The 13520-nt window shown below is 33.4% G+C and overlaps 1 pseudogene across 1 annotated transcript in view; it reads right to left on the minus strand.

Moving 5' to 3' along the window:
* Positions 1-13520, minus strand: part of LOC149556373 (tryptophan decarboxylase 2-like) — a 377028-nt pseudogene that overhangs the window by 83545 nt on the left and 279963 nt on the right. The gene's annotated exons all lie outside the window — the stretch shown is intronic.

The following is a 13520-nucleotide window of genomic DNA, read 5'->3' on the forward strand; positions in this document are numbered from 1 at the left end:
AGCGTGGACTAAAACTTGTTTGTGAATGACCTCCATCAAAAAATATATATAGAAAATAGATTTAAAATCTTGTTAAAATTTGTAATGTACCGAGATATTTTAATTGTTTTTTTGTTATTTTTCACTAGTCTTCCACTCCCACTAAATGGCAACGTCTATAAAGTACCTAAAATTGTTCATTTAATTAATTATTAATTAATTCAATATTTAAAATTAAACAATTTAAAATTATAATAAAATGAATTTAACATTTTTTGATCAATAAAGAATTACAATAAATGGGGAATTTCAGAGGGCGTAGACAATGGTCCCTTTGATTATGTTTTCTTGTTTGTGTCATATCTAAATTCATTTATAATAATTGATTAATAGTTAATATGGAATAAAACTAGCCAAACTTGGAAACGGCAGAGCGATTCCAACCATTTCGTGGCTTCTTTCTCTCAGTTTTAGTTAATGCTGACTAGGATTTATATTTTTAATAGTGTTTCTTAAATTTAATAGAAAGTGGTTCCTGCGATGGGCATCAAATTCACTGGAGGAAGTTCAAAGCGGAGGAGAGGGCTCATAAGGTTTATATATGTATAATTATTAAAAATTAGATATTGAAAAAAAATACTAATAAGAAATGGTAAAGAATCATTTCTAGTCTTAAATTGATAGAATTTGTAAGGTTTTTTTTTTTTTTTAAGATAATAGGTTGAAGTTTAGATTTATTATTGTTATTATTATTTATATTATTTTGGTGGTCTATATTTAATTGTTAAAACAAAAGTTATTATAACACTAGAGTTCAAAAGTTATTTATTGTTAATTGATTTTCAATCAATAATTTCTATTTTTTCATTGAGTAATAGAATTTTTACCACGAATTTCAATTTAGTCCAAGCACAATACTGCATTAAGAAAATTTACAAAGATCAAACATTTTGCGTAAACCTAGAAAAAAAATGAGGGACAACAGTTTGGGTACAACTTCCATCAAAAATGACATTCATGGAGAGTCGTCATTAGTTTTGTCTTGAAACAAAATTCTTAAATATGAATATTATTAATTGGAAAATAATAAGCTTTTTTTTTAGAAAACAGATGTGAGAATGGAAGTATGTCTTCCTCTCACGCAATCACCCAATGCTTATCCAGGCTTGAAAGAAAATCTCTTAGAAATAGCATGCGCACCCCTTCTACCCATAAATAAATTTGTGCAAAAACATTATCAATTATGCGCTCAGAACATTGTAACCCTTGTCGCATTTGAGCAGCACAATGTATGGCACCAATCTTTTTGGGATGACTTCCTCGCAACACTAAATTGCGGCACAAACACATTCCCTTGGCCCATCTATTCAACACACCCATTCCATAATTTTCAAGAGCCAATACGAAGGAACTTGGAACACAAACACTAACAAATTGGTTGAGAATGTGGACCATAGTCACCACAATCAAATAAATTTCCTCTCTAATTGGCTTTAAGGCTTCTCTATTCCTACATCTGTAGCATAGGCAACAACTGAGTTTCATCAAATAGGTCTTGCATCCCTCTATCTGGTTGGGTGATCAATTGCCTATGGAAATGTACTATAGAAATATGTACTTGGACCCAGGCCTGGAATTTGATGGCTGCCCTAGCCTATCATATGGTTTTTTAATCACCGCCAAAAATTTCCATACCTTTCATTTTATGGTTTTTTATTTTTTAAATCGATTGTCATTTTTTTTATTTTAAGAAAAGTAAGCAATACTTTAAATTTAAATATTTTATAAATTAGAAAATAATAAATATTAAAAAGGAGTATATGCAAAAGTCTTAATGAATAGCTTATAATTATGAATTAGTAATATATACAAAAATCTCAAATAAAAGAAGCAAGTTTCTACGTTCATGTATGTTACTTTAAGAGATTTTTAAATTAATATAATCATATAATAAATAATATAAAAATACATACCTAATATTGTAAAATGGTATATGTTTTTAAAATTCATTATATTCTTTTTTAACAAGATTCTAAATTAATATAAATATTCAATCGTCAAAATAGAAACATAATTAAACAAAACAAACAAAAAATAGAAACGTGTATAATATAAAATAATATATATTTATCACACATATATATTACACATTACAAATCACATTTATGTATATTATAAAATAAAATATTAAATTTTCTATGATAAATATTGACAGCTTATTAATAATTTTACTTGTCATAATGACAGTTCTCTAAAAATTTATCCTATCAATCCATACGGTCTTACAATTTTTCAGCCTATCATATAGGGTTCAAAAGTGCAAAAACGGCCAATACAACCATCAAATTCCAGGTCTTCTTAGATCTATTGCTAATGAAGCCTTTTCCCTTGGTATTTTTCTTGTTTATTCTTCTCATAAATAAATATACTAAATGAATTTATATTCAACACATACAGTTAAAAGAATTTTGTATTCTATTTAAATCAATTTATTCTCCCAATTATAATTAACATTAAGTCTCAATTTGATAGACCCAATTGATTATGTTAACTAATCAATCACCTTTTGTGACTATTCAATCTACTTAGTAAAGTAATCATTCTATCTAGCTCACTAATTCATCTATTTAGTCATCTCAATCAATCTTTATCAATTATCTAATCAAATCTAGTCCACTCTCCATGAAGTGAGACAATCGAATCAAATCAAGCATGCACCACTTCACTATCTAATCATTTGAGCTCAACTCTTCAATCAAAATTTGTCACTCTCCTCAATCAGACATTAGAGATAAGATTATGCTTACTAAGTATACTTCCTTCTCACATCTATGTGCAGTGCATCACCATTATCAATTACAAGTGAGCCAGCTTGTGATCTCTGCTCCAATGGCTCCTTTTATTATTGAGAAGAGTGAAGGCATCATTCATTAAAACAAGTTTTCCAAGCCTAACAACTACATCAAAATCAACAAGAAAACAAACATAGTAGATGATCAAGTTGCTGCTACATCTAAAGGTACAACTCCTTTTTCCTCTATGTATTATCCTAATCATAAATACACTGTTATATCTAAACCTTTTCATGTGGTGATGTCAAAGTTGATAATGCTAACATTATTAAACTTCCTCCTACTTCTCCTGTTGATACTAATAAACCAATGCTTAAGGCATTTGATCAAAATGTTTTTTTATCAATACCATTGTTAGCCTACCCATGATACTCAAAAGTGTTATGCTTTAAAATAAAATGTTATTCAAAACCTTATTGATTCTAATAATATATCTATTGGTGTTGAGGTTAATAGTATGAATAAATTGTTTCACCTCCTAATCAAAACTTACAAATTTACAACAATCCTTTACCTTCACATTTAGAAAATGTCATTAACTAACCTTCTTCTCCTATTGCTAATAGCATTTATGATGACAAGGTGGAAGAAGTTAATCATGTGGTTAATCATATTGAATATCAACCTCAACCTTTGACTTTTCCTCCACCCAAGCCTACACATTCACTTTATATCACCTTTGATCATTCTAAGAGATTAAAGCACATGGTGGTAATCTCTATAATACTTCTATGGTTACTCATATCCCTTCTTGTGATGTTTTATTTGATCCCTCTTCCTCTATGAATATTATCACTAAAGAGCATCTTTTTAATAAATCATTGCATAAGGACACCTATGACACATACAACGTTTAGATTCAAACTTATAATGGTTTCCTTTATTGCCCTCAAGGTTCTATGTCTCTTCCTATGATCCTTTATGGTAAAGTTGTGGATACTACCTTTTTTGACATTCCTAGTTTCGATAAATTTCAAGTTAAGCTTGGTATCTCACAACTTTCTCCTATACAAGTTGTATGTTCTCCTATTCATAAATGCATTAAATTTCCATAGAATGAAGAAATTTTCACCATTAATCATTATCTTTATAAACCTTTGCATCCTCACAATTGTGCTAAAATAGACTTACATTGGCCTTTTCTCCCTCAAAAACTACCTACTTCTCTCGGTCATCTTTATCAATCCTATCGGTAGTACAAGGTAGATAAGATTCATGAGCATAGCATTCCTAAGGTTGATCCTACTACAACTATCTTACCTACTCCACCTATTGTTTCGTTGTATAACACTCCTCAACCCATAGTTGATCCCTCTTTGGAACCTATGTTAGTTGATCCTTTCCTTCAATCTTATCTCATAAGACTCTTTGTAATCAACATGCTTGTCAATGCCATAGTAACCATCAAGCTAAGGCCAAGGTGTGTACTCTTGCTTCTCAAATTGTATGCTCTCCTCAACATTTTCCTTCCTTCCATCAACCTATGCTTGAGCCTTTAGACAACGTGAATCATAATAATAACATGTAAATGGATAAACATTGTGGTTTTACTTGTGCCTTAGATTCTTTTGTGATTAATATTTATGAGGAAGATACTATTGACGATGATGTTATTAATTCTAATGATAATGCACATGTTAGTGATGATGAATATAAAAATATTGTTATGTATTATTATTTTCCTAACATATTATCTAAACAATTAATACATACTCCCAGTATCAAGCATAGTGACTTCCAGCAAAGTCCTTGCTTGGATCTAGTTATTGATCCTACCATTTTGGATGTTGTCCCTCTTGCAAGTTGCCCACATTTCTCTAATAATACAGAGTGAGATTGGAGGGGTAGGCGACACACTTGAAGTGGAATTCTCTATAGGGTATTCTTTGTGTACTTCTGTTGTGTTTCCCTTGTGTTGTGTTCTTTTTTTATATGCTTTGTCTATATTTATTTATATGATCCTTGTTGCTCCATTAGTGCAAGGTGATAAAGTAATTGAACTTTCTATACACATTATTCTATTTGTATCTCTCTCCTTCTAGGTGTTATATTTCATGTTGTATATGTACTATTGTTCATTTATGTACCCCATGTAGTCTGTTTGGGTACTTGCAACATGGTAACACCGAATCTTTTTGGTGTCTATGTTGACGACCCAAAAAAACTTTTCTTCATATCTCTTACATGTTTTTCCTCCATTGTGTTGTAGTTATACTTCCTCTGGGGAATGATGACATTTTATTCTTTATATGATATTAAATATTATCATATGATCATACTGACCCCTCAATGAATGGATCCATTTCATTCTCTCTCTTTTTCTCATGTGTTTATTTCCCTTGAAATGTTCTCTTTGGGCATTTCATAGTGAAAATGTTTCTAGTGGATTCATGCTTCTCTTAAAGTTATTTCTCTTATTCAAGAATTTGTAATTTATTTAACATGGCAGAATACACTCTGCTCACTCATACACACACAAACTTTGATGGTTGGTTTTTCAACTTTTTGGATATTTATCAAATTATCAATAATTCAAGGACCTCGGTCCTCATTGTTCTTTTTGGATCCCTCATTGGATCACTAATAGTCTAAAAGGCCCAATCCTTGCTTTGATCTCTCTTTAGATTATTAATAGTTTGGGAGGCCTAAGTATTGCTTTATTTTTCCTTCTTTGGACTATGGATATTTTGGGAAGCATGATATTGTTTTTGATCCTTTAAGGACACACACATCCTTATGCCTAGGTCATTTTGATTCCCCTTTTAGGACAAGGAGTTCCCTTGAGGATGAATCTTTTTTATGGAATGATTAGCATGACACACACACACTTTATAGACCATTCAATACCATAGTTTACAATAATCTACCCTTTTCATGTAGTTCACAATAAGGAATACAAACCTTATTGGGTGAGTTCACTAAACTTCTTCTCTTTTTTCTTTTCTCTTTTCAATGACATTTCTATTGTTATGATTTTGGATATGATGAAGACTCAAATCTATCAAGTGGATTGGTAGTTTATTTATCTCCTTAGTCCTGATGAGATAAATTCTTATTTTTGGTCTACTTTATCAAGAGTATGAGATAGCTCATACTCTTTCTAAAGTGGGGGCTAAATGTGTCATCTTAAAATCGAGGAACCCATCATTTTAGACCTTCTAGCTGAAGGATTTGAGCAAATACACAAATTAAATCCATGAAGCACTTGAATACCTGCATGTAGAAAACTTGTCATAGAGAAAAAAAGACAAGAGGAGGTAAGGGTTTGCTCTAAAAATATGAAAATTGTATTCTTAGATAAAGAAAAGATGTAGAATTACAAAGAGATCAATCCTTATAAAAGGAGATCAAGACCCGAAAAGGGTAACCTAAAGGTAAAAGCTATTTAATAATTACTAAGTAATTATTAAATAGAGAATGAAAAAAGTGCATAGAGCAAAATCTTAAGAAAGCGGACAAGGTAATTTAATTAATGAAATTAAAAAAACCTTTTTCTCTAACCCCCCCCCCCCCCCCCCCTTAAGATGAGCAACAATGAAGTTACAAACAATGTAGAAAGAGCAAGGAAACTAAAATGCAAGGTTGAAAGCAAACTTGGGTCCCAATAACAAGGCAAGATGAGGTACCCAATCACAAAAAAATCTCTATGAAATGGAGAAATAGAGAAACCTAGTGGGAAAAACTCTACTCCAAAAAAAGATAGTTGAAAACCTATTGAAGGATTGCGGAAGCCTCCAACTAAAGGAATGTTCCAAAAAATAAGAACAAAGAGCGATCATGAAGAATCATCAATGAAGCATGAAGAAGTCACAAACTATGTCAAAAAGATACTGCTAATCTGTAGAACCTCCTCTGAAATAGAACTTGACTAGATAGAGAAGACTATAATATGCATCAAATCAGGAGGTAAACAAAGGCAAACAACTAAACTCAAAAATACAGATGGCATAAAATACCAAAGCCTGAAGAGTTGATCAATCAAACCAAGGAAGGTTGTAGCCAAAGTAGGAACAAAAAGAAGAGTGTCTATATGGTAAATGATCCATCTGACAGAAATGCATAGGTATCCAACCACTGCAATTGCCTAGTACATTGGATCAAATACTAAATACATAGCTCACTCCATCGAACCAAGTAAGCATGAGAAATAACAAAAGAACCCCCCAATGCAGAAAAAGGTGAGGTGACAAGCAACTGAGAAAGTGGACCAATATCTCTTGCAAAACAAAAAGAACCAAGAACATTGAGAGTGAGGAAGAGGTACAAACACCTATAAAGGCATGTGTCATTGACACATCATGCAACTAACGTTGTGACAGAGGCACTCACTTGACAAAGGAAGATGGCTCTAAAAGGAAAACAACTATCCCTTATGGCACTTTATAATGTAGTGTGAGTACAATAAGTCACAATGAAAAATAAGATCCAAAAAATAGAGTACAATAAGTCATAATAATAAAAAAGATCCCAAAAATAGAGTACAATAAGTCACAATGAAAAAAAAGATCTTGAAAATGTAAGGAGTGGCACTTTATCACAGTGTATTTGCATAAACATGCTTACAAATGATATAAAAAATGATCAGAAAGGGCAAAGAGTTGTTACAATAGATAGTACAACCCAAAAGAAGAGATTTCATACCACGAAAACAATCCTCAGAATTGAAACACCCAAGATACCCATCATATTGCAATAAAGCAAAAAACATGATAGAAAGAGCATGGAGTAGAATCTGGAAGAAAAACTAGCATTTCTGAAAAGAGTATTGAACCAAATTTCCAAAAATATAACTTTTTTGAAAAATAGAGATGAGACGCTCAAGATATGCCCTTCGGAGTGAAAAACTAAACATCCAAATTTGAGTACCCAAAAAGGAAACCAAACCAGCTTTCTAGCACTTCTTCTGGATCGAGAAAAAAACCTTAGTATGCTCAAGTTATAGCCAAAAAACCAATAGTAGGTCAAAAAAGAACCTGAAGGGCATGCAGGAGTGTTGATGTAGTGCTAAAGTCAGCATTTTACTACTTTAAATTTGATGGCCTAGGGTCTGTTGCAGCAAAAAAAGACTGCCACATGGTAGTGGGCCCAAAAAAGAATGATGTGGCACCTGACACATGGAAGGTGCTAAAGTGGCACCAGTGCCACATGGCAAGTGCCTATTGTGCCATGTGGGCGGAGGAGGCAAAGGGGTTGGAGGGTGGCGAAGCAGTAGATGTAGGTGGTGGCACCACTAGCGGAGTTGAGGCTATGGTGGTGTGTTAGAGGACAAGAATCAATGGCGATGTTTGGGAATTGAGGATGATGACCGCAAAATAGTAGTGGGAGTTGAAAAAAGGTGACAGGCTAGAAAACAACGATGTTTGGAGTTTTTTGCGGCCGACAGTCATTCGATAATGTCAAAAAGCACTGCTTGGTGCAAGAAAAAGGGGCTACATGCTAGAAAATGGCTCGTGACCCTTTTATTTTTTTATTTTTTTAAGTCATCTTGGAGAGCATGTAGGAGGCCGTACAACCTTCTAGGTAAATAAAAAATCTTCTTGGATCAATGTTGTCCAAAATGGATGAACTTTATATGTAAATAGGGGTTTTAATGCCTTTTGGATCCATCTGTGAAGTCCATTTGACCTCAAACTGCTGTAAAAATTAGTGATCCCCCATTTTCTTAGGAAATACCTACAAAAGTCTAGATCTAATCTATCAAATGCTCATTCTCCCCTTTTCTCCAAATACTGAACAAACTATAGCAAATCTAGTTCTAATTCCATGAAGGATTTGAGCAAATACGCAAATCAAATCCACAAAGCCATCAAATACCTACATGTAGAAAACCTATCACAGAGAAGAAAAAGACAAGAGGAGGCAAGGGTTTGCTCTAAAAACATACAAATTGTATTCTCAGATAAAGAAAACATGTAGAATTACAAAGAGATCAATCCTTATAAAAGGAGATTGAAACCCGAAAAAGGTAACCTAAAAGTTACAATGGATAACCTAAAGGTAAAAGCTATTTATAATTACTAATTAATTATTTATTGAGATCTGATTGAAAAGATCATTTTTGAGAGATTGTTGAAACTAGATTGAAAGAGGAAGATTGTTGAAGCAAATATTTTTTTTCAATCATTGTTTTGTTACTGATATCAAACCTATTATTTGTTGGTAAGACAACTGCTTATAAGATTCAAGAACTATCACTTATTTGATTAATGAAGAGGATTTGATCAAAAGATGTAACAATAGCACTTGAAGGAAAGGTTGAGTTATGATTGTGTAATGAAGTACAAGGATCAGTTAAGACAGTGATGACATGCTGTATTGATAATCTACTTAAGGTTACAAAGGTTGGTTATACTAAGAAAGATTAGAAGAACATGTTACACAAAATTTGTTTACTAAGCTTGACTGAGTGGATAGTAGTTGTTGAGAAAACTCAGTACAAGCCGAGCAAAAAATTAGTTGGAGCTGAGTAAAAGTTCATTCTAGTGTATGTTGAGCAAAACATTAGATGTCGAGTAAAGTTTAGTTGATGCCAAGCACCCGTAAACTTTAGTTTATGCCGAGTAATTTCATAGTGGATGCCGAGAAATGTAGTATGTGCTGAGCATTAGAACATTGATAATGTCAAGTTGCTACATTATTTAAAAGATCATGGATTCAATGAATTTGAGCTGACAAGTTTGTCTTCTTAGATTGTATGAACCAGGTGGAAGACAAGGTTGATGAGCTAGTGACACAAATTTCAAGGTAAACTATTTTTAGGCAAATTCAAAATGGATTCTAGGAGAAGTTTCTAGAAGAGATATGAGATATGGGGTAGATACATTATATCCTAACTAATCCATATGAACCCTAAATTGGACAATGGAGAATAAGCAGAAAAATATCTTAATTTCTTATTTATAGGAATGGTTGGTCATGATGCAAGGTTGTCATGTGCGAGAATCTAAGGGAGACAAGGATTCAAGGGTTTTTCTTCATCAAGTGACCTAAGAGAAGAGTCTGCAATGGCATGTTAAGCAAGAAGGCTTAAGGAGATGAATGCTTGAAGGGTGAACAAGCTATCAGAGCTGCAAAGAATGAAGGCCAAGCAGAATTGAGGACTAAATAGAGATCTGTAATCTACAAGCGAAGTTGTCAGTTGTATCAAATCAAAGCCTTATTGTTACTCTCTAACAATTGTATCAGTCTAGGGTAAATCCTTTGGATTAAGGTTGACCTAATAGTCATTTGTAAATCCTTTAACTGGGTGACATTTCAAGTGAATGGTCTAAAGTCCTCTAACAAGGCTCACTCCTAAATGGTCTAAAGTCCTCTAACAAGGCTCACTCCTAACATGGTGATTGAAATCCTTTAATAGGGTTACATTTAACAGTGTGTATTGTAACCTTTAACAGGGTTGGCCTTTGACAAGGCATCACTTCAAAAGAGTGAAAGGAGTAGCATGTTACTGGTGGTATTTCTCAAATTGGGTTTCTACATAAATCATTGTGTCAAGTGTGTTGATGAATCTGCTATGTTTCATGCTTTACATTTCTGCAAGTTGATTTGACAGTAACCTACAAGTTTTTAGTGATTGCATAATCTTGTGGATGCATGCATGAGTATAAATGTTTTTATGTATTCACTAAGCTATGAAAAGTTTTATTTATACATCTATACCTTGCATAACTGATTCACCCCCACCCTCTCAGTTATTCTAAAAGTATTCCAACATTATCAAATAGAGAATACAAAAAACTGTATAAAGTGAAATCTTAAGAAGGGAGAAAAGGTAATCTAATTAATGAAATTAAATTAACCTTTTTCTCTAACACTAGCTCCCACCCTTTAGTTATTTTATAGACCATGGATGTATTTGTGCTCAATCAACTATTTCTCTCACTTAGTTCCTTTTCTTCTAGTTTTATTTGTCTTGTTTGAGACTGGGGGTTAACCCTTTTGAGGATAAACCTAGTATAGGTCAATACAGTCAACCTATATAGGTGTAGGTTGATCCAATCAACTTATACAGGTGTAGGTTGACCCAATCAACCTAACCTTGTATAGATCGACCAAGTCCTCCTTTACCTGAGAATTTTTTGTCCTGGGGCTAATTTTTTCTTAGGGACTCAAATTTAAAAAATTAGTTGACCTCATCAACTTTCTTTTTTTTGCACTTGAAAACCATCATAAAAGGAGGCATAAGAACCTCATTTTCATATCCACTATCATCCACACACATGAATATAAGATCTCAAGAGATTTTAAGAACTCAAGCAAGCATGTTTCCTAAGGCATTTCAAGCATTCAAAGTGTTTCCAAGATTCAAGGATCCTTTGTGAGCATTTCATCTTCAAGATCTAGTGCCTTATTGATCATCAGGCGAGGAGATTTATATTGTGGCATTCATTATCTTCTTCTTCTTCTTCTTTGGTGCACACTTACATCCATGGATCCATGATGTGGTTTTGGTAGATCCACTGCATTTTTTGAGATTTCCTACATCCTTAGTTACAAATTCAACATTTGCAGCATACAATTTGTTAAGAAGTAAAGTCCACACTTGAATTAGTTGTGAAAAAATAAACTTAAGTCCAACTTCAATAATAAAAACAATGAAGCCTAACAAGAGATAAGTCGTTAATAATTACACAATAATTCTTTCACTATAAACCCTCGATCCAAGAGAAAACCCTAGTGGGGATGTCACCCAAAAGATAATGTACTAATAAAAATGTTCCTTGTGAAAGGATGCGAGTCTATTAGGAACTAATTACTATAATGCATTCAGTAGAATAATCCCTATTAAAGGAGAGATCTCTATTAGGAAACCTTGGACCCTTATGGGAAGATTCTTACCCTGTTAAAGGTTAATAAGGAAACAACTAGACCCATTATCTAAATTGTTCCAACAACTCTAAAGATAAACACTTTAGGATAAGATATATGAAATACTGAACTAGTTGATCTACAACATATTTTCCAATACAATTCCTTTAAATCTTAACTCTATCTACCAAACTAATCTCTACTCTACTTTGATTATCCAGCATTCAAGCTTGCATCATATCACCATTCATAGAAATACATGGATCATCACTATGATATATAACCAAGGAAAACATCTTTCCTATATACTCTAATCCAATCTCATTATCCTTACTTTCATCTCATTGATAAGTGATGCAAGAACATCCTAGGGACGTAGTTGGCTATCTTACATGTTGGAGTGTTTTGGCCTTTTAGTTAAGGGAATTAGTCAAAGAAAGAAGTGTGGCTTGATCATTACTAAGTAGTTTTGGTTGTACCATTAATCAAGGTACTCGGTTGGAGTAGCACTACTTTCTCATTTCCCAATGGCATTTTGTTGGTGAAGGTACTCGGCATACACTTGGATCTCAGCTTATACTGCATGGCTCGATTATACTTGGTTGTTGTGTTGATTGAGTAGGTCAATCAATAAAGGGGCTCAATTGTTGGAGGACTCAGCACATACTGATGCTTAATAATGCTTGTGTGAGCTTAGTTATGTCTCTTGGTTTGGCTAATACTCAGCAATGGTTTTTCTAATGTTCGATCATATCTTGGTTTTTACTTTTCCTGAGTTGTTTGTGATTAGTTTCTAGTGTGAGCCTACCTTGGCATTTAATTTGGTTGTATGTATTTTTTTCTATTGTAAGCCAACTTGTGGCTTAAATGTGCATTTAATGCAAAGGTTTATTTAATTTTTAATATACTAGGGTGACCCGTGGCTTAGTTGGGTATAAGTAGGGGGTCTTATGGTGTCTTAAGTCAGGAGGGAGGATACTCATCCAGCTTGGAGAAGAGGATGAAGTAGAGGAACAAACTTTGAGAAGGGCTAGTAGCTTAGGCTTGGGAAACAAAAAGATTGCTTGGTGGTCTTGAGAGCACAAGTTTAGATCTTTGTTGGAGGTTTCTACCAAAGTGTGGATCTACACTAGCTAGGGTTTGGGTTGGATCTTGAGAGATCTTGTAGAACTATTTTTGTAATTGCTATTATATTTAGCCAAACCCCAGAAGGCCTTACAACCGGTCACATTGCATTTAAACAATTATTTTATGAATAAAGTGTTGTAATTGATATCAGATCTTGCATTGTTGTAGTGTTTCCAGTGTGTGGTTATTTTTTGGGGGCTAGGACATCTCTTTTGGGATTCTCCAACCTTACACTACATCAGATGGTATTAGAGCAAAGGTTTTCCTAACTATGTGGATAGATCGTTGAAGCTGAGGAAGTTTGCACTAATACTTGGGGTGAAGATTATCTGATCGAAGGTTGAATCTGGTTGACTTTTTATAGAGGATTTGCAAAAATCTTGGAAGATGCCTTTGAGACAATTAGACCCTAGGGTGATTGAAGATCTCTATGATGTTGTGGAAGCAAGGATCTCAGAGAAGATTAAAGTTGAATTTATATCTGAGATGGCGATGACGAAAAGTGATGTGATTCTTGAGATCATAAGTGTTATAGATGGTGTACCTTAGCATGTGGGTATTGAAGATGGTTATGAGGAAGATGTTGAAGACTTTGAGGTTTTTGGATCAAGTGGTGAGGACAAAACTAATCATGTGGAGAGACCTATGGGAGATAGGGTTGGACCTGGATCTCAATTAAAGTTGAAGTATAAGATTGAGGTTTCCAATTATTTAGGTACTTTAAATCCTAAAGACCTGATTGATTGGATTGGT

This window comes from Cupressus sempervirens, chromosome 5, assembly GCF_028749045.1.
Source record: "Cupressus sempervirens isolate cs-2001-9-10 chromosome 5, ASM2874904v1, whole genome shotgun sequence".
Classification (NCBI taxonomy): domain Eukaryota; kingdom Viridiplantae; phylum Streptophyta; class Pinopsida; order Cupressales; family Cupressaceae; genus Cupressus; species Cupressus sempervirens.